The sequence below is a fragment of the Orcinus orca genome, chromosome 5 (assembly GCF_937001465.1).
Source record: "Orcinus orca chromosome 5, mOrcOrc1.1, whole genome shotgun sequence".
In the NCBI taxonomy this organism is placed as follows: Eukaryota; Metazoa; Chordata; class Mammalia; order Artiodactyla; family Delphinidae; genus Orcinus; species Orcinus orca.
Genome location: NC_064563.1, coordinates 24,263 through 45,938, shown reverse-complemented (window position 1 = coordinate 45,938; position 21,676 = coordinate 24,263).

Genomic DNA, 21,676 nt, shown 5'->3' with positions numbered 1-21,676 from the left:
TTCTTAGGCGTTTAATATGGGGTGTTGAGTGCATTTCGTTGAGCAAGGAGTAGTTCTTGTCTATTCCATGTTTGGCTTAAGGAACTTTATCTGTGCTCATTTCAATCTCTGGTTTTATGCAGCACCCCAACTCACCTTTCCCCTTAAGCAAGCATAAGTTGGTTTTCTACATTTGAGACCCTCTTCTGTTTTGTAATCCAGTTCCTGTGTAGCCAGGTTTACATCCGAGTATTAGTGATATCTTATGATGTTTCTTTTTGTGTGTGACTTATTTCAGTTAGAATCATCATACCTGAATCCACTCATTATGCTGCTACGGACCTGATGACATAGATTTCATTGCTGAGTGATATTGCATTGTACGTAAGTACCAAAACTTCTTTATCCAGTTTTCACTTTCTGCGATATTGAACTTGTACCGTAAACGAGGTTCTTGTAAACAGAGCCGTCCCAAACTTTGGGGTGGCTGTGTCTTTTTGATTTTAATTTCCCTAAGCTATAGGACCATAAGTGGAAGTGCCCTAGGCTCTGTTGCTTTGTTTTTTAGATGTTTCAGGAAACACAATACACTTCTCCCGAGTGGCTGTTGGCAATTTACATCCAGCCCATCAGCATAACAAGGCTCCCAGTTCTCCATGGCCTGTCCTGCCTTTCTGGATTTTACACTTTTTTCAGATGGCCCTTTTTGACCGGGGGGAAGTGAGACTTCATTGTAGTGCAGATTTCGTTTGCAAGCTTGCTTGGTTGGCCAAAAAGTGCATATGAGTTTTTTCCTGAATATATTCAGGAAAAAACGCATACACCCTTTTTGTCCAAGGGCATCATTGTGGACGTTCTGCCTCTTTTCCTATGCTTTAAATGCAATTCCAGTCTACCTCCTGAAATCGGTTTCCTGCAATTCCGCCCCGCTTTCAAGTCCTCTTGGCAGCCTTACTTCAGTATATTTTTGGACGATAGCTGTCATTTATAACTCTGCAGGTTTGTCAATTACAGTGTCCCTGAGCTCCTTTCTTCAACTCGCTTTCTTGTGAGCTGGCCGCAACACCGCACGATTGCTTCAGGCCCTAATCTGGTTCCGGCACGGCACGCTGAGCCTTTGGTTAATTCCTCTTCCTGGTGGGAAATGAGAGTTAAATTTTCCCGTCCAGACACCTCCAGCTAGTCTCTCATTGGTTCTCCCTATTCCTGTTCATCTTCCGCATAAATTGCGAAATGGGCCAAACAGGAGGTTAAAGGCACTGACTCTCCAAGTCGGGAGAGTGTTAGTAAAGCATCTGGAATGTTGCACCCGAGTACCAGGGGACGAAAACTGAGACATATTTGAACACGTCTCCCGATCACACGGTTGATCATACTCTGGGTTCCATGTGCATGTTTTAGCTGAAGGAAGAATCCCTTAAACCTGGAGAGTTGAGACCCGTGCAATGGGTAACATGCGATATGACTTCAAAGGGTCTTCATTTGCTCACCGAACCTCTCCAATCCTATCACTGCTGCGTTTATGCCCCTGTAAACATGCTTGATTCTCTTTCGGAGACATAGCAATCCATAGGTTTTAAAATACTTACTAGTCAGGTACATTCTTAGGCGTTTAATATGGGGTGTTGAGTCCATTTGGTTGAGCAAGGAGTAGCTCTTGTCTATTCCATATTTGGCTTAAGGAACTTTCTCTGTGCTCATTTCAATCTCTGGTTTTATGCAGCACCCCAACTCACCTTTCCCCTTAAGCAAGCATAAGTTATTTTTCTAAATTTGAGACCCTCTTCTGTTTTATAATCCAGTTCCTGTGTAGCCAAGTTTACATTCCATGTATTAGTGATATCTTATGATGTTTCTTTTTCTGTGTGACTTATTTCAGTTAGAATCATCATACCTGAATCCACTCATTATGCTGCTACGGGCCTGATGACATAGATTTCATTGCTGAGTGATATTGCATTGTACGTAAGTACCACAACTTCTTTATCCATTTTTCACTTTCTGCGATATTGAACTTGTACCGTAAACGAGGTTCTTGTAAACAGAGCCATCCCAAACTTTGGGGTGGCTGTGTCTTTTTGATTTTAATTTCCCTAAGCTATAGGACCATAAGTGGAAGTGCCCTAGGCTCTGTTGCTTTGTTTTTTAGATGTTTCAGGAAACACCATACACTTCTCCCCAGTGGCTGTTTGCAATTTACATCCCGCCCATCAGCATAACAAGGCTCCCAGTTCTCCATGGCCTGTCCTGCCTTTCTGGATTTTACACTTTTTTCAGATGGCCCTTTTGACCAGGGGGAAGTGAGACTTCATTGTAGTGCAGATTTCCTTTGCAAGCTTGCTTGGTTGGCCAAAAAGGGCGTATGCGTTTTTTCCTGAATATATTCAGGAAAAAACGCATACGCCCTTTATGGCCAAGTGCATCATTGTGGACGTTCTGCCTCTTTTCCTATGCTTTCAATGTAATTCCAGTCTACCTCCTGAAATCGGTTTCGTGCAATTCTGACCCGCTTTCAAGTCCTCTTGGCAGCCTTACTTCAGTATATTTTTGGACGATAGATGTCATTTATAACTCTGCAGGTTTGTGAATTACAGTGCCCCTGAGCTCCTTTCTTCAACTCGCTTTCTTGTGAGCTAGCCGCAACACCGCAGGATTGCTTCAGGCCCTAATCTGGTTCCGGCACGGCACGCTGAGCCTTTGGTGAATTCCTCTTCCTGGTGGGAAATGAGAGTTAAATTTCCCGTCCAGACACCTCCAGCTAGTCTCTCATTGGTTCTCCCTATTCCTGTTCATCTTCCGCAGAAATTGCAAACTGGGCCAAACAGGAGGTTAAAGGCACTGACTCTCCAAGTCGGGAGAGTGTTAGTAAAGCGTCTGGAATGTTGCACCCGAGTACCAGGGGACGAAAACTGAGACATATTTGAACACGTCTCCCGATCACACGGTTGATCATACTCTGGGTTCCACATGCATGTTTTAGCTGAAGGAAGAATCCCTTAAACCTGGAGAGTTGAGACCCGTGGAATGGGTACCATGCATTATGACTTCAAAGGGTCTTCATTTGCTCACCGAACCTCTCCAATCCTATCACTGCTGCGTTTATGCCCCTGTACACACGCTTGATTCTCTTTGGGAGACATAGCAATCCATAGGTTTTAAGATACTTACTAGTCAGGTACATTCTTAGGCGTTTAATATGGGGTGTTGAGTCCATTTCGTTGAGCAAGGAGTAGCTCTTGTCTATTCCATATTTGGCTTAAGGAACTTTATCTGTGCTCATTTCAGTCTCTGGTTTTATGCAGCACCCCAACTCACCTTTCCCCTTAAGCAAGCATAAGTTGGTTTTCTACATTTGAGACCCTGTTCTGTTTTGTAATCCAGTTCCTGTGTAGCCAAGTTTACATTCCGTGTATTAGTGATATCTTATGATGTTTCTTTTTCTGTGTGACTTATTTCAGTTAGAATCATCATACCTGAATCCACTCATTATGCTGTTACGGGCCTGATGACATAGATTTCATTGCTGAGTGATAGTGCATTGTACGTAAGTACCACAATTTCTTTATCCATTTTTCACTTTCTGCGATATTGAACTTGTACCGTAAACGAGGTTCTTGTAAACAGAGCCGTCCCAAACTTTGGGGTGGCTGTGTCTTTTTGATTTTAATTTCCCTAAGCTATAGGACCATAAGTGGAAGTGCCCTAGGCTCTGTTGCTTTGTTTTTTAGATGTTTCAGGAAACACCATACACTTCTCCCGAGTGGCTGTTGGCAATTTACATCCCGCCCATCAGCATAACAAGGCTCCCTGTTCTCCATGGCCTGTCTTGCCTTTCTGGATTTTACACTTTTTTCAGATGGCGCTTTTTACTGGGGGGAAGTGAGACTTCATTGTAGTGCAGATTTCCTTTGCAAGCTTGCTTGGTTGGCCAAAAAGTGCGTATGCGTTTTTTCCTGAATATATTCAAGAAAAAACGCATACACCCTTTTTGGCCAAGTGCATCATTGTCGACGTTCTGCCTCTTTTCCTATTCTTTAAATGCAATTCCAGTCTACCTCCTGAAATCGGTTTCCTGCAATTCTGCCCCGCTTTCAAGTCCTCTTGGCAGCCTTACTTCAGTATATTTTTGGACGATAGGTGTCATTTATAACTCTGCAGGTTTGTGAATTACAGTGCCCCTGAGCTCCTTTCTTCAACTCGCTTTCTTGTGAGCTGGCCAAAACACCGCAGGATTGCTTCAGACCCTAATCTGGTTCCGGCACGGCACGCTGAGCCTTTGGTTAATTCCTCTTCCTGGTGGGAAATGAGAGTTAAATTTGCCCGTCCAGACACCTCCAGCTAGTCTCTCATTGGTTCTCCCTATTCCTGTTCATCTTCGGCAGAAATTGCAAACTGGGCCAAACAGGAGGTTAAAGGCACTGACTCTCCAAGTCGGGAGAGTGTTAGTAAAGCATCTGGAATGTTGCACCCGAGTACCAGGATACGAAAACTGAGACATATTTGAACACGTCTCCCGATCACACGGTTGATCATACTCTGGGTTCCACATGCATGTTTTAGCTGAAGGAAGAATGCCTTAAACCTGGAGAGTTGAGACTCGTGCAAAGGGTAACATGCGATATGACTTCAACGGGTCTTCATTTGCTCACCGAACCTCTCCAATCCTATCACTGCTGCGTTTATGCCCCTGTAAACATGCTTGATTCCCTTTCGGAGACATAGCAATCCATAGGTTTTAAAATACTTACTAGTCAGGTACATTCTTAGGCGTTTAATATGGGGTGTTGAGTGCATTTCGTTGAGCAAGGAGTAGTTCTTGTCTATTCCATGTTTGGCTTAAGGAACTTTATCTGTGCTCATTTCAATCTCTGGTTTTATGCAGCACCCCAACTCACCTTTCCCCTTAAGGAAGCATAAGTTGGTTTTCTACATTTGAGACCCTCTTCTGTTTTGTAATCCAGTTCCTGTGTAGTCAGGTTTACATCCGTGTATTAGTGATAACTTATGATGTTTCTTTTTGTGTGTGACTTATTTCAGTTAGAATCATCATACCTGAATCCACTCATTATGCTGCTACGGACCTGATGACATAGATTTCATTGCTGAGTGATATTGCATTGTACGTAAGTACCACAACTTCTTTATCCAGTTTTCACTTTCTGCGATATTGAACTTGTACCGTAAACGAGGTTCTTGTAAACAGAGCCGTCCCAAACTTTGGGGTGGCTGTGTCTTTTTGATTTTAATTTCCCTAAGCTATAGGACCATATGTGGAAGTGCCCTAGGCTCTGTTGTTTTGTTTTTTAGATGTTTCAGGAAACACCATACACTTCTCCCGAGTGGCTGTTGGCAATTTACATCCAGCCCATCAGCATAACAAGGCTCCCAGTTCTCCATGGCCTGTCCTGCCTTTCTGGATTTTACACTTTTTTCAGATGGCCCTTTTTGACCGGGGGGAAGTGAGACTTCATTGTAGTGCAGATTTCCTTTGCAAGCTTGCTTGGTTGGCCAAAAAGTGCATATGCGTTTTTTCCTGAATATATTCAGGAAAAAACGCATACACCCTTTTTGGCCAAGGGCATCATTGTGGACGTTCTGCCTCTTTTCCTATGCTTTAAATGCAATTCCAGTCTACCTCCTGAAATCGGTTTCCTGCAATTCTGCCCCGCTTTCAAGTCCTCTTGGCAGCCTTACTTCAGTATATTTTTGGACGATAGCTGTCATTTATAACTCTGCAGGTTTGTCAGTTACAGTGCCCCTGAGCTCCTTTCTTCAACTCGCTTTCTTGTGAGCTGGCCGCAACACCGCACGATTGCTTCAGGCCCTAATCTGGTTCCGGCACGGCACGCTGAGCCTTTGGTTAATTCCTCTTCCTGGTGGGAAATGAGAGTTAAATTTTCCCGTCCAGACACCTCCAGCTAGTCTCTCATTGGTTCTCCCTATTCCTGTTCATCTTCCGCATAAATTGCGAAATGGGCCAAACAGGAGGTTAAAGGCACTGACTCTCCAAGTCGGGAGAGTGTTAGTAAAGCATCTGGAATGTTGCACCCGAGTACCAGGGGACGAAAACTGAGACATATTTGAACACGTCTCCCGATCACACGGTTGATCATACTCTGGGTTCCACGTGCATGTTTTAGCTGAAGGAAGAATCCCTTAAACCTGGAGAGTTGAGACCCGTGCAATGGGTAACATGCGATATGACTTCAACGGGTCTTCATTTGCTCACCGAACCTCTCCAATCCTATCACTGCTGCGTTTATGCCCCTGTAAACATGCTTGATTCTCTTTCGGAGACATAGCAATCCATAGGTTTTAAAATACTTACTAGTCAGGTACATTCTTAGGCGTTTAATATGGGGTGTTGAGTCCATTTCGTTGAGCAAGGAGTAGCTCTTGTCTATTCCATATTTGGCTTAAGGAACTTTCTCTGTGCTCATTTCAATCTCTGGTTTTATGCAGCACCCCAACTCACCTTTCCCCTTAAGCAAGCATAAGTTATTTTTCTAAATTTGAGACCCTCTTCTGTTTTATAATCCAGTTCCTGTGTAGCCAAGTTTACATTACATGTATTAGTGATATCTTATGATGTTTCTTTTTCTGTGTGACTTATTTCAGTTAGAATCATCATACCTGAATCCACTCATTATGCTGCTATGGGCCTGATGACATAGATTTCATTGCTGAGTGATATTGCATTGTCCCTAAGTACCACAACTTCTTTATCCATTTTTCACTTTCTGCGATATTGAACTTGTACCGTAAACGAGGTTCTTGTAAACAGAGCCATCCCAAACTTTGGGGTGGCTGTGTCTTTTTGATTTTAATTTCCCTAAGCTATAGGACCATAAGTGGAAGTGCCCTAGGCTCTGTTGCTTTGTTTTTTAGATGTTTCAGGAAACACCATACACTTCTCCCCAGTGGCTGTTTGCAATTTACATCCCGCCCATCAGCATAACAAGGCTCCCAGTTCTCCATGGCCTGTCCTGCCTTTCTGGATTTTACACTTTTTTCAGATGGCCCTTTTGACCAGGGGGAAGTGAGACTTCATTGTAGTGCAGATTTCCTTTGCAAGCTTGCTTGGTTGGCCAAAAAGGGCATATGCGTTTTTTCCTGAATATATTCAGGAAAAAACGCATACGCCCTTTATAGCCAAGTGCATCATTGTGGACGTTCTGCCTCTTTTCCTATGCTTTCAATGTAATTCCAGTCTACCTCCTGAAATCGGTTTCGTGCAATTCTGACCCGCTTTCAAGTCCTCTTGGCAGCCTTACTTCAGTATATTTTTGGACGATAGATGTCATTTATAACTCTGCAGGTTTGTGAATTACAGTGCCCCTGAGCTCCTTTCTTCAACTCGCTTTCTTGTGAGCTAGCCGCAACACCGCAGGATTGCTTCAGGCCCTAATCTGGTTCCGGCACGGCACGCTGAGCCTTTGGTGAATTCCTCTTCCTGGTGGGAAATGAGAGTTAAATTTCCCGTCCAGACACCTCCAGCTAGTCTCTCATTGGTTCTCCCTATTCCTGTTCATCTTCCGCAGAAATTGCAAACTGGGCCAAACAGGAGGTTAAAGGCACTGACTCTCCAAGTCGGGAGAGTGTTAGTAAAGCGTCTGGAATGTTGCACCCGAGTACCAGGGGACGAAAACTGAGACATATTTGAACACGTCTCCCGATCACACGGTTGATCATACTCTGGGTTCCACATGCATGTTTTAGCTGAAGGAAGAATCCCTTAAACCTGGAGAGTTGAGACCCGTGGAATGGGTACCATGCATTATGACTTCAAAGGGTCTTCATTTGCTCACCGAACCTCTCCAATCCTATCACTGCTGCGTTTATGCCCCTGTACACACGCTTGATTCTCTTTGGGAGACATAGCAATCCATAGGTTTTAAGATACTTACTAGTCAGGTACATTCGTAGGCGTTTAATATGGGGTGTTGAGTCCATTTCGTTGAGCAAGGAGTAGCTCTTGTCTATTCCATATTTGGCTTAAGGAACTTTATCTGTGCTCATTTCAGTCTCTGGTTTTATGCAGCACCCCAACTCACCTTTCCCCTTAAGCAAGCATAAGTTGGTTTTCTACATTTGAGACCCTGTTCTGTTTTGTAATCCAGTTCCTGTGTAGCCAAGTTTACATTCCGTGTATTAGTGATATCTTATGATGTTTCTTTTTCTGTGTGACTTATTTCAGTTAGAATCATCATACCTGAATCCACTCATTATGCTGTTACGGGCCTGATGACATAGATTTCATTGCTGAGTGATAGTGCATTGTACGTAAGTACCACAATTTCTTTATCCATTTTTCACTTTCTGCGATATTGAACTTGTACCGTAAACGAGGTTCTTGTAAACAGAGCCGTCCCAAACTTTGGGGTGGCTGTGTCTTTTTGATTTTAATTTCCCTAAGCTATAGGACCATAAGTGGAAGTGCCCTAGGCTCTGTTGCTTTGTTTTTTAGATGTTTCAGGAAACACCATACACTTCTCCCGAGTGGCTGTTGGCAATTTACATCCCGCCCATCAGCATAACAAGGCTCCCTGTTCTCCATGGCCTGTCTTGCCTTTCTGGATTTTACACTTTTTTCAGATGGCGCTTTTTACTGGGGGGAAGTGAGACTTCATTGTAGTGCAGATTTCCTTTGCAAGCTTGCTTGGTTGGCCAAAAAGTGCGTATGCGTTTTTTCCTGAATATATTCAAGAAAAAACGCATACACCCTTTTTGGCCAAGTGCATCATTGTCGACGTTCTGCCTCTTTTCCTATTCTTTAAATGCAATTCCAGTCTACCTCCTGAAATCGGTTTCCTGCAATTCTGCCCCGCTTTCAAGTCCTCTTGGCAGCCTTACTTCAGTATATTTTTGGACGATAGGTGTCATTTATAACTCTGCAGGTTTGTGAATTACAGTGCCCCTGAGCTCCTTTCTTCAACTCGCTTTCTTGTGAGCTGGCCAAAACACCGCAGGATTGCTTCAGACCCTAATCTGGTTCCGGCACGGCACGCTGAGCCTTTGGTTAATTCCTCTTCCTGGTGGGAAATGAGAGTTAAATTTGCCCGTCCAGACACCTCCAGCTAGTCTCTCATTGGTTCTCCCTATTCCTGTTCATCTTCGGCAGAAATTGCAAACTGGGCCAAACAGGAGGTTAAAGGCACTGACTCTCCAAGTCGGGAGAGTGTTAGTAAAGCATCTGGAATGTTGCACCCGAGTCCCAGGATACGAAAACTGAGACATATTTGAACACGTCTCCCGATCACACGGTTGATCATACTCTGGGTTCCACATGCATGTTTTAGCTGAAGGAAGAATGCCGTAAACCTGGAGAGTTGAGACTCGTGCAAAGGGTAACATGCGATATGACTTCAACGGGTCTTCATTTGCTCACCGAACCTCTCCAATCCTATCACTGCTGCGTTTATGCCCCTGTAAACATGCTTGATTCCCTTTCGGAGACATAGCAATCCATAGGTTTTAAAATACTTACTAGTCAGGTACATTCTTAGGCGTTTAATATGGGGTGTTGAGTGCATTTCGTTGAGCAAGGAGTAGTTCTTGTCTATTCCATGTTTGGCTTAAGGAACTTTATCTGTGCTCATTTCAATCTCTGGTTTTATGCAGCACCCCAACTCACCTTTCCCCTTAAGGAAGCATAAGTTGGTTTTCTACATTTGAGACCCTCTTCTGTTTTGTAATCCAGTTCCTGTGTAGTCAGGTTTACATCCGTGTATTAGTGATAACTTATGATGTTTCTTTTTGTGTGTGACTTATTTCAGTTAGAATCATCATACCTGAATCCACTCATTATGCTGCTACGGACCTGATGACATACATTTCATTGCTGAGTGATATTGCATTGTACGTAAGTACCACAACTTCTTTATCCAGTTTTCACTTTCTGCGATATTGAACTTGTACCGTAAACGAGGTTCTTGTAAACAGAGCCGTCCCAAACTTTGGGGTGGCTGTGTCTTTTTGATTTTAATTTCCCTAAGCTATAGGACCATATGTGGAAGTGCCCTAGGCTCTGTTGCTTTGTTTTTTAGATGTTTCAGGAAACACCATACACTTCTCCCGAGTGGCTGTTGGCAATTTACATCCAGCCCATCAGCATAACAAGGCTCCCAGTTCTCCATGGCCTGTCCTGCCTTTCTGGATTTTACACTTTTTTCAGATGGCCCTTTTTGACCGGGGGGAAGTGAGACTTCATTGTAGTGCAGATTTCCTTTGCAAGCTTGCTTGGTTGGCCAAAAAGTGCATATGCGTTTTTTCCTGAATATATTCAGGAAAAAACGCATACACCCTTTTTGGCCAAGGGCATCATTGTGGACGTTCTGCCTCTTTTCCTATGCTTTAAATGCAATTCCAGTCTACCTCCTGAAATCGGTTTCCTGCACTTCTGCCCCGCTTTCAAGTCCTCTTGGCAGCCTTACTTCAGTATATTTTTGGACGATAGCTGTCATTTATAACTCTGCAGGTTTGTGAATTACAGTGCCCCTGAGCTCCTTTCTTCAACTCGCTTTCTTGTGAGCTGGTCGCAACACCGCACGATTGCTTCAGGCCCGAATCTGGTTCCGGCACGGCACGCTGAGCCTTTGGTTAATTCCTCTTCCTGGTAGGAAATGAGAGTTAAATTTGCCCGTCCAGACACCTCCAGCTAGTCTCTCATTGGTTCTCCCTATTCCTGTTCATCTTCCGCATAAATTGCAAAATGGGCCAAACAGGAGGTTAAAGGCACTGACTCTCCAAGTCGGGAGAGTGTTAGTAAAGCGTCTGGAATGTTGCACCCGAGTACCAGGGGACGAAAACTGAGACATATTTGAACACGTCTCCCGATCACACGGTTGATCATACTCTGGGTTCCACGTGCATGTTTTAGCTGAAGGAAGAATCCCTTAAACCTGGAGAGTTGAGACCCGTGCAATGGGTAACATGCGATATGACTTCAACGGGTCTTCATTTGCTCACCGAACCTCTCCAATCCTATCACTGCTGCGTTTATGCCCCTGTAAACATGCTTGATTCTCTTTCGGAGACATAGCAATCCATAGGTTTTAAAATACTTACTAGTCAGGTACATTATTAGGCGTTTAATATGGGGTGTTGAGTCCATTTCGTTGAGCAAGGAGTAGCTCTTGTCTATTCCATATTTGGCTTAAGGAACTTTCTCTGTGCTCATTTCAATCTCTGGTTTTATGCAGCACCCCAACTCACCTTTCCCCTTAAGCAAGCATAAGTTATTTTTCTAAATTTGAGACCCTCTTCTGTTTTATAATCCAGTTCCTGTGTAGCCAAGTTTACATTCCATGTATTAGTGATATCTTATGATGTTTCTTTTTCTGTGTGACTTATTTCAGTTAGAATCATCATACCTGAATCCACTCATTATGCTGCTACGGGCCTGATGACATAGATTTCATTGCTGAGTGATATTGCATTGTCCCTAAGTACCACAACTTCTTTATCCATTTTTCACTTTCTGCGATATTGAACTTGTACCGTAAACGAGGTTCTTGTAAACAGAGCCATCCCAAACTTTGGGGTGGCTGTATCTTTTTGATTTTAATTTCCCTAAGCTATAGGACCATAAGTGGAAGTGCCCTAGGCTCTGTTGCTTTGTTTTTTAGATGTTTCAGGAAACACCATACACTTCTCCCCAGTGGCTGTTTGCAATTTACATCCCGCCCATCAGCATAACAAGGCTCCCAGTTCTCCATGGCCTGTCCTGCCTTTCTGGATTTTACACTTTTTTCAGATGGCCCTTTTGACCAGGGGGAAGTGAGACTTCATTGTAGTGCAGATTTCCTTTGCAAGCTTGCTTGGTTGGCCAAAAAGGGCGTATGCGTTTTTTCCTGAATATATTCAGGAAAAAACGCATACGCCCTTTATGGCCAAGTGCATCATTGTGGACGTTCTGCCTCTTTTCCTATGCTTTCAATGTAATTCCAGTCTACCTCCTGAAATCGGTTTCGTGCAATTCTGCCCCGCTTTCAAGTCCTCTTGGCAGCCTTACTTCACTATATTTTTGGACGATAGATGTCATTTATAACTCTGCAGGTTTGTGAATTACAGTGCCCCTGAGCTCCTTTCTTCAACTCGCTTTCTTGTGAGCTAGCCGCAACACCGCAGGATTGCTTCAGGCCCTAATCTGGTTCCGGCACGGCACGCTGAGCCTTTGGTTAATTCCTCTTCCTGGTGGGAAATGAGAGTTAAATTTGCCCGTCCAGACACCTCCAGCTAGTCTCTCATTGGTTCTCCCTATTCCTGTTCATCTTCGGCAGAAATTGCAAACTGGGCCAAACAGGAGGTTAAGGGCACTGACTCTCCAAGTCGGGAGAGTGTTAGTAAAGCATCTGGAATGTTGCACCCGAGTACCAGGATACGAAAACTGAGACATATTTGAACACGTCTCCCGATCACACGGTTGATCATACTCTGGGTTCCACATGCATGTTTTAGCTGAAGGAAGAATGCCTTAAACCTGGAGAGTTGAGACTCGTGCAAAGGGAAACATGCGATATGACTTCAACGGGTCTTCATTTGCTCACCGAACCTCTCCAATCCTATCACTGCTGCGTTTATGCCCCTGTAAACATGCTTGATTCCCTTTCGGAGACATAGCAATCCATAGGTTTTAAAATACTTACTAGTCAGGTACATTCTTAGGCGTTTAATATGGGGTGTTGAGTGCATTTCGTTGAGCAAGGAGTAGTTCTTGTCTATTCCATGTTTGGCTTAAGGAACTTTATCTGTGCTCATTTCAATCTCTGGTTTTATGCAGCACCCCAACTCACCTTTCCCCTTAAGGAAGCATAAGTTGGTTTTCTACATTTGAGACCCTCTTCTGTTTTGTAATCCAGTTCCTGTGTAGCCAAGTTTACATTCCGTGTATTAGTGATATCTTATGATGTTTCTTTTTCTGTGTGACTTATTTCAGTTAGAATCATCATACCTGAATCCACTCATTATGCTGTTACGGGCCTGATGACATAGATTTCATTGCTGAGTGATATTGCATTGTATGTAAGTACCACAATTTCTTTATCCAGTTTTCACTTTCTGCGATATTGAACTTGTACCGTAAACGAGGTTCTTGTAAACAGAGCCGTCCCAAACTTTGGGGTGGCTGTGTCTTTTTGATTTTAATTTCCCTAAGCTATAGGACCATAAGTGGAAGTGCCCTAGGCTCTGTTGCTTTGTTTTTTAGATGTTTCAGGAAACACCATGCACTTCTCCGGAGTGGCTGTTGGCAATTTACATCCCGCCCATCAGCATAACAAGGCTCCCAGTTCTCCATGGCCTGTCCTTCCTTTTTGGATTTTATACTTTTTTCAGATGGCGCTTTTTACTGGGGGGAAGTGAGACTTCATTGTAGTGCAGATTTCCTTTGCAAGCTTGCTTGGTTGGCCAAAAAGGGCGTATGCGTTTTTTCCTGAATATATTCAGGAAAAAACGCATACACACTTTTTGGCCAAGTGCATCATTGTGGACGTTCTGCCTCTTTTCCTATGCTTTAAATGCAATTCCAGTCTACCTCCTGAAATCGGTTTCCTGCAATTCCGCCCCGCTTTCAAGTCCTCTTGGCATCCTTTCTTCAGTATATTTTTGGACGATGGCTGTCATTTATAACTCTGCAGTTTTGTGAATTACAGTGCCCCTGAGCTCCTTTCTTCAACTCTCTTTCTTGTGAGCTGGCCGCAACACCGCAGGACTGCTTCAGGCCCTAAACTGGTTCCGGCACGGCACGCTGAGCCTTTGGTTAATTCGTATTCCTAGTGGGAAATGAGAGTTAAATATGCCCGTCCAGACACCTCCAGCTAGTCTCTCATTGGTTCTCCCTATTCCTGTTCATCTTCCGCAGAAATTGCAAACTGAGCCAAACAGGAGGTTAAAGGCACTGACTCTCCAAGTCGGGAGAGTGTTAGTAAAGCGTCTGGAATGTTGCACCCGAGTACCAGGGGACGAGAACTGAGACATATTTGAACACGTCTCCCGATCACATGGTTGATCATACTCGGGGTTCCACATGCATGTTTTAGCTGAAGGAAGAATCCCTTAAACCTGGAGAGTTGAGACCCGTGCAATGGGTAACATGCGATATGACTTCAACGGGTCTTCATTTGCTCACCGAACCTCTCCAATCCTATCACTGCTGCGTTTATGCCCCTGTAAACATGCTTGATTCTCTTTCGGAGACATAGCAATCCATAGGTTTTAAAATACTTACTAGTCAGGTACATTCTTAGGCGTTTAATATGGGGTGTTGAGTCCATTTCGTTGAGCAAGGAGTAGCTCTTGTCTATTCCATATTTGGCTTAAGGAACTTTCTCTGTGCTCATTTCAATCTCTGGTTTTATGCAGCACCCCAACTCACCTTTCCCCTTAAGCAAGCATAAGTTATTTTTCTAAATTTGAGACCCTTTTCTGTTTTATAATCCAGTTCCTGTGTAGCCAAGTTTACATTCCATGTATTAGTGATATCTTATGATGTTTCTTTTTCTGTGTGACTTATTTCAGTTAGAATCATCATACCTGAATCCACTCATTATGCTGCTACGGGCCTGATGACATAGATTTCATTGCTGAGTGATATTGCATTGTCCCTAAGTACCACAACTTCTTTATCCATTTTTCACTTTCTGCGATATTGAACTTGTACCGTAAACGAGGTTCTTGTAAACAGAGCCATCCCAAACTTTGGGGTGGCTGTGTCTTTTTGATTTTAATTTCCCTAAGCTATAGGACCATAAGTGGAAGTGCCCTAGGCTCTGTTGCTTTGTTTTTTAGATGTTTCAGGAAACACCATACACTTCTCCCCAGTGGCTGTTTGCAATTTACATCCCGCCCATCAGCATAACAAGGCTCCCAGTTCTCCATGGCCTGTCCTGCCTTTCTGGATTTTACACTTTTTTCAGATGGCCCTTTTGACCAGGGGGAAGTGAGACTTCATTGTAGTGCAGATTTCCTTTGCAAGCTTGCTTGGTTGGCCAAAAAGGGCGTATGCGTTTTTTCCTGAGTATATTCAGGAAAAAACGCATACGCCCTTTATGGCCAAGTGCATCATTGTGGACGTTCTGCCTCTTTTCCTATGCTTTCAATGTAATTCCAGTCTACCTCCTGAAATCGGTTTCCTGCAATTCTGCCCCGCTTTCAAGTCCTCTTGGCAGCCTTACTTCAGTATATTTTTGGACGATAGATGTCATTTATAACTCTGCAGGTTTGTGAATTACAGTGCCCCTGAGCTCCTTTCTTCAACTCGCTTTCTTGTGAGCTAGCCGCAACACCGCAGGATTGCTTCAGGCCCTAATCTGGTTCCGGCACGGCACGCTGAGCCTTTGGTTAATTCCTCTTCCTGGTGGGAAATGAGAGTTAAATTTGCCCGTCCAGACACCTCCAGCTAGTCTCTCATTGGTTCTCCCTATTCCTGTTCATCTTCCGCAGAAATTGCAAACTGGGCCAAACAGGAGGTTAAAGGCACTGACTCTCCAAGTCGGGAGAGTGTTAGTAAAGCGTCTGGAATGTTGCACCCGAGTACCAGGGGACGAAACCTGAGAGATATTTGAACACGTCTCCCGATCACACGGTTGATCATACTCTGGGTTCCACATGCATGTTTTAGCTGAAGGAAGAATCCCTTAAACCTGGAGAGTTGAGACCCGTGGAATGGGTACCATGCATTATGACTTCAAAGGGTCTTCATTTGCTCACCGAACCTCTCCAATCCTATCACTGCTGCGTTTATGCCCCTGTACACACGCTTGATTCTCTTTCGGAGACATAGCAATCCATAGGTTTTAAGATACTTACTAGTCAGGTACATTCTTAGGCGTTTAATATGGGGTGTTGAGTCCATTTCGTTGAGCAAGGAGTAGCTCTTGTCTATTCCATATTTGGCTTAAGGAACTTTATCTGTGCTCATTTCAGTCTCTGGTTTTATGCAGCACCCCAACTCACCTTTCCCCTTAAGCAAGCATAAGTTGGTTTTCTACATTTGAGACCCTGTTCTGTTTTGTAATCCAGTTCCTGTGTAGCCAAGTTTACATTCCGTGTATTAGTGATATCTTATGATGTTTCTTTTTCTGTGTGACTTATTTCAGTTAGAATCATCATACCTGAATCCACTCATTATGCTGTTACGGGCCTGATGACATAGATTTCATTGCTGAGTGATATTGCATTGTACGTAAGTACCACAATTTCTTTATCCATTTTTCACTTTCTGCGATATTGAACTTGTACCGTAAACGAGGTTCTTGTAAACAGAGCCGTCCCAAACTTTGGGGTGGCTGTGTCTTTTTGATTTTAATTTCCCTAAGCTATAGGACCATAAGTGGAAGTGCCCTAGGCTCTGTTGCTTTGTTTTTTAGATGTTTCAGGAAACACCATACACTTCTCCCGAGTGGCTGTTGGCAATTTACATCCCGTCCATCATCATAACAAGGCTCCCAGTTCTCCATGGCCTGTCCTGCCTTTCTGGATTTTACACTTTTTTCAGATGGCCCTTTTGACCGGGGGAAGTGAGACTTCATTGTAGTGCAGATTTCATTTGCAATCTTGCTTGGTTGGCCAAAAAGGGCGTATGCGTTTTTTCCTGAATGTATTCAGGAAAAAATGCATACGCCCTTTTTGGCCAAGTGCATCATTGTGGACGTTCTGCCTCTTTTCCTAAGTTTTCAATGCAATTCCAGTCTACCTTCTGAAATCGGTTTCATGCAATTCTGCCCCGCTTTCAAGTCCTCTTGGCAGCCTTACTTCAGTATGTTTTTGGAGGATAGCTGTCATTTATAACTCTGCAGGTTTGTGAATTACAGTGCCCCTGAGCTCCTTTCTTCAACTCGCTTTCTTGTGAGCTGGCCGCAACACCGCAGGATTGCTTCAGGCCCTAATCTGGTTCCGGCACGGCACGCTGAGCCTTTGGTTAATTCCTCTTCCTGGTGGGAAATGAGAGTTAAATTTGCCCGTCCAGAAACCTCCAGCTAGTCTCTCATTGGTTCTCCCTATTCTTGGAAATATTCCACAGAAATTGCAAACTGGGCCAAACAGGAGGTTAAAGGCACTGACTCTCCAAGTCGGGAGAGTGTTAGTAAAGCATCTGGAATGTTGCACCCGAATACCAGGGGACGAAAACTGAGACATATTTGAACACGTCTCCCGATCACACGGTTGATCATACTCTGGGTTCCACATGCATGTTTTAGCTGAAGGAAGACTCCCTTAATCCTGGAGAGTTGAGACCCGTGGAATGGGTACCATGCAATATGACTTCAAAGGGTCTTCATTTGCTCACCGAACCTCTCCAATCCTATCACTGCTGCGTTTATGCCCCTGTACACACGCTTGATTAGCTTTCAGAGACATAGCAATCCATAGGTTTTAAGATACTTACTAGTCAGGTACATTCTTAGGCGTTTAATATGGGGTGTTGAGTCCATTTCGTTGAGCAAGGAGTAGCTCTTATCTATTCCATATTTGGCTTAAGGAACTTTATCTGTGCTCATTTCAATCTCTGGTTTTATGCAGCACCCCAACTCACCTTTCCCCTTAAGCAAGCATAAGTTGGTTTTCTAAATTTGAGACCCTCTTCTGTTTTGTAATCCAGTTCCTGTGTAGCCAAGTTTACATTCCTTGTATTAGTGATATCTTATGATGTTTCTTTTCCTGTGTCACTTATTTCAGTTAGAATCATCATACCTGAATCCACTCATTATGCTGCTACGGGCCTGATGACATAGATTTCATTGCTGAGTAATATTGCATTGTACGTAAGTACCGTAACTTCTTTATCCATTTTTCACTTTCTGTGATATTGAACTTGTACCGTAAACGAGGTTCTTGTAAACAGAGCCGTCCCAAACTTTGGGGTGGCTGTGTCTTTTTGATTTTAATTTCCCTAAGCTATAGGACCATAAGTGGAAGTGCCCTAGGCTCTGTTGCTTTGTTTTTTAGATGTTTCAGGAAACACCATACACTTCTCCCGAGTGGCTGTTGGCAATTTACATCCCGCCCATCAGCATAACAAGGCTCCCAGTTCTCCATGGCCTGTCCTGCCTTTCTGGATTTTACACTATATTCAGATGGCCGTTTTGACTGGGGGAAGTGAGACTTCATTGTAGTGCAGATTTCCTTTGCAAGCTTGCTTGGTTGGCCAAAAAGGGCGTATGCGTTTTTCCCTGAATATATTCAGTAAATAACGCATACGCGCTTTTTGGCCAAGTGCATCATTGTGGACGTTCTGCCTCTTTTCCTATGCTTTCAATGCAATTCCAGTCTACCTCCTGAAATCGGTTTCCTGCAATTCTGCCCTGCTTTCAAGTCCTCTTGGCAGCCTTACTTCAGTATAATTTTGGACGATAGCTGTCATTTATAACTCTGCAGGTTTGTGAATTACAGTGCCCCTGAGCTCCTTTCTTCAACTCGCTTTCTTGTGAGCTGGCCGCAACACCGCAGGATTGCTTCAGGCCCTAATCTGGTTCCGGCACGGCACGCTGAGCCTTTGGTTAATTCCTCTTCCTGGTGGGAAATGAGAGTTAAATTTGCCCGTCCAGACACCTCCAGCTAGTCTCTCATTGGTTCTCCCTATTCCTGTTCATCTTCCGCAGAAATTGCAAAGTGGGCCAAACAGGAGGTTAAAGGCACTGACTCTCCAAGTCGGGAGAGTGTTAGTAAAGCATCTGGAATATTGCACCCGACTACCAGGGGACGAAAACTGAGATATATTTGAACACGTCTCCTGATCACACGGTTGATCATACTCTGGGTTCCACATGCATGTTTTAGCTGAAGGAAGAATCCGTTAAACCTGGAGAGTTGAGACCTGTGGAATGGGTACCATGCAATATCACTTCAAAGGGTCTTCATTTGCTCACCGAACCTCTCCAGTCCTATCACTGCTGCTTTTATGTCCCTGTACACACGCTTGATTCTCTTTCAGAGACATAGCAATCTATAGGTTTTAAGATACTTACTAGTCAGGTACATTCTTAGGCGTTTAATATGGGGTGTTGAGTCCATTTCGTTGAGCAAGGAGTAGCTCTTGTCTATTCCATATTTGGCTTATGGAACTTTATCTGTGCTCATTTCAATCTCTGGTTTTATGCAGCACCCCAACTCACCTTTCCCCTTAAGCAAGCATAAGTTGGTTTTCTAAATTTGAGACCCTCTTCTGTTTTGTAATCCAGTTCCTGTGTAGCCAAGTTTACATTCCGTGTATTAGTGATATCTTATGATGTTTCTTTTCCTGTGTGACTTATTTCAGTTAGAATCATCATACCTGAATCCACTCATTATGCTGCTATGGGCCTGATGACATAGATTTCATTGCTGAGTGATATTGCATTGTACGTAAGTACCGCAACTTCTTTATCCATTTTTCAATTTCTGTGATATTGAACTTGTACCGTAAACGAGGTTCTTGTAAACAGAGCCGTCCCAAACTTTGGGGTGGCTGTGTCTTTTTGATTTTAATTTCCCTAAGCTATAGGACCATAAGTGGAAGTGCCCTAGGCTCTGTTGCTTTGTTTTTTAGATGTTTCAGGAAACACCATACACTTCTCCCGAGTGGCTGTTGGCAATTTACATCCCGCCCATCAGCATAACAAGGCTCCCAGTTCTCCATGGCCTGTCCTGCCTTTCTGGATTTTACACTTTATTCAGATGGCCCTTTTGACCGGGGGAAGTGAGACTTCATTGTAGTGCAGATTTCCTTTGCAAGCTTGCTTGGTTGGCCAAAAAGTGCGTATGCGTTTTTCCCTGAATATATTCAGTAAATAACGCATACGCGCTTTTTGGCCAAGTGCATCATTGTGGACGTTCTGCCTCTTTTCCTAAGCTTTCAATGCAATTCCAGTCTACCTCCTGAAATCGGTTTCCTGCAATTCTGCCCCGCTTTCAAGTCCTCTTGGCAGCTTTACTTCAGTATAATTTTGGACGATAGCTGTCATTTATAACTCTGCAGGTTTGTGAATTACAGTGCCCCTGAGCTCCTTTCTTCAACTCGCTTTCTTGTGAGCTGGCCGCAACACCACAGGATTGCTTCAGGCCCTAATCTGGTTCTGGCACGGCACGCTGAGCCTTTGGTTAATTCCTCTTCCTGGTGGGAAATGAGAGTTAAATTTGCCCGTCCAGACACCTCCAGCTAGGCTCTCATTGGTTCTCCCTATTCCTGTTCATCTTCCGCAGAAATTGCAAACTGGGCCAAACAGGAGGTTAAAGGCACTGACTCTCCAAGTCGGGAGAGTGTTAGTAAAGCATCTGGAATATTGCGCCCGAGTACCAGGGGACGAAAACCGAGATATATTTGAACACGTCTCCCGATCACACGGTTGATCATACTCTGGGTTCCACATGCATGTTTTACCTGAAGAAAGACTCCCTTAAACCTGGAGAGTTGAGACCCGTGGAATGGGTACCATGCAATATGACTTCAAAGGGTCTTCATTTGCTCACCGAACCTCTCCAATCCTATCACTGCTGCGTTTATGCCCCTGTACACACGCTTGATTCTCTTTCGGAGACATAGCAATCCATAGGTTTTAAGATACTTACTAGTCAGGTACATTCTTAGGCGTTTAATATGGGGTGTTGAGTCCATCTCGTTGAGCAAGAGGTAGCTGTTTTTGATTACATATTTGGCTTAAGGAACTTTATCTGTGCTCATTTCAATCTCTGGTTTTATGCAGCACCCCAACTCACCTTTCCCCTTAAGCAAGCATAAGTTGGTTTTCTAAATTTGAGACCCTGTTCTGTTTGTAATTCAGTTCCTGTGTAGCAAAGTTTACATTCCGTGTATTAGTGATATCTTATGATGTTTCTTTTTCTGTGTGACTTATTTCAGTTAGAATCATCATACTTGAATCCACTCATTATGCTGCTACGGGCCTGATGACATAGATTTCATTCCTGAGTGATATTGCATTGTACGTAAGTACCACAACTTCTTTATCCATTTTCCACTTTCTGCGATATTGAACTTGTACCATAAATGCGGTTCTTGTAAACAGAGCCGTCCAAAACTTTGGGGTGGCTGTGTCTTTTTGATTTTAATTTCCCTAAGCTATAGGACCATAAGTGGGAGTGCCCTAGGCTCTGTTGCTTTGTTTTTTAGATGTTTCAGGAAACACCATACATTTCTCTCGAGTGGCTGTTGGCAATTTACATCCCGCCCATCAGCATAACAAGGCTCCCAGTTCTCCATGGCCTGTCCTGCCTTTCTGGATTTTACACTTTTTTCAGATGGCCTTTTTGACCGGGGGGAAGTGAGACTTCATTGTAGTGCAGATTTCATTTGCAAGCTTGCTTGGTTGGCCAAAAAGTGCATATGCGTTTTTTCCTGAATATATTCAGGAAAAAACGCATACGCACTTTTTGACCAAGTGCATCATTGTCCACTTTCTGCCTCTTTTCATATGCTTTAAATGCAATGCCTGTCTACCTTCTGAAATCGGTTTCCTGCAATTCTGCCCCGCTTTCAAGTCATCTTGGCGGCCTTACTTCAGTGTATTTTTGGACGATAGCTGTCATTTATAACTCTGCAGGTTTGTGAATTACAGTGCCCCTGAGCTCCTTTCTTCAACTCGCTTTCTTGTGAGCTGGCCTCAACACCGCACGATTGCTTCAGGCCCTAATCTGGTTCCGGCACGGCACGCTGAGCCTTTGGTTAATTCCTCTTCCTGGTGGGAAATGAGAGTTAAATTTACCC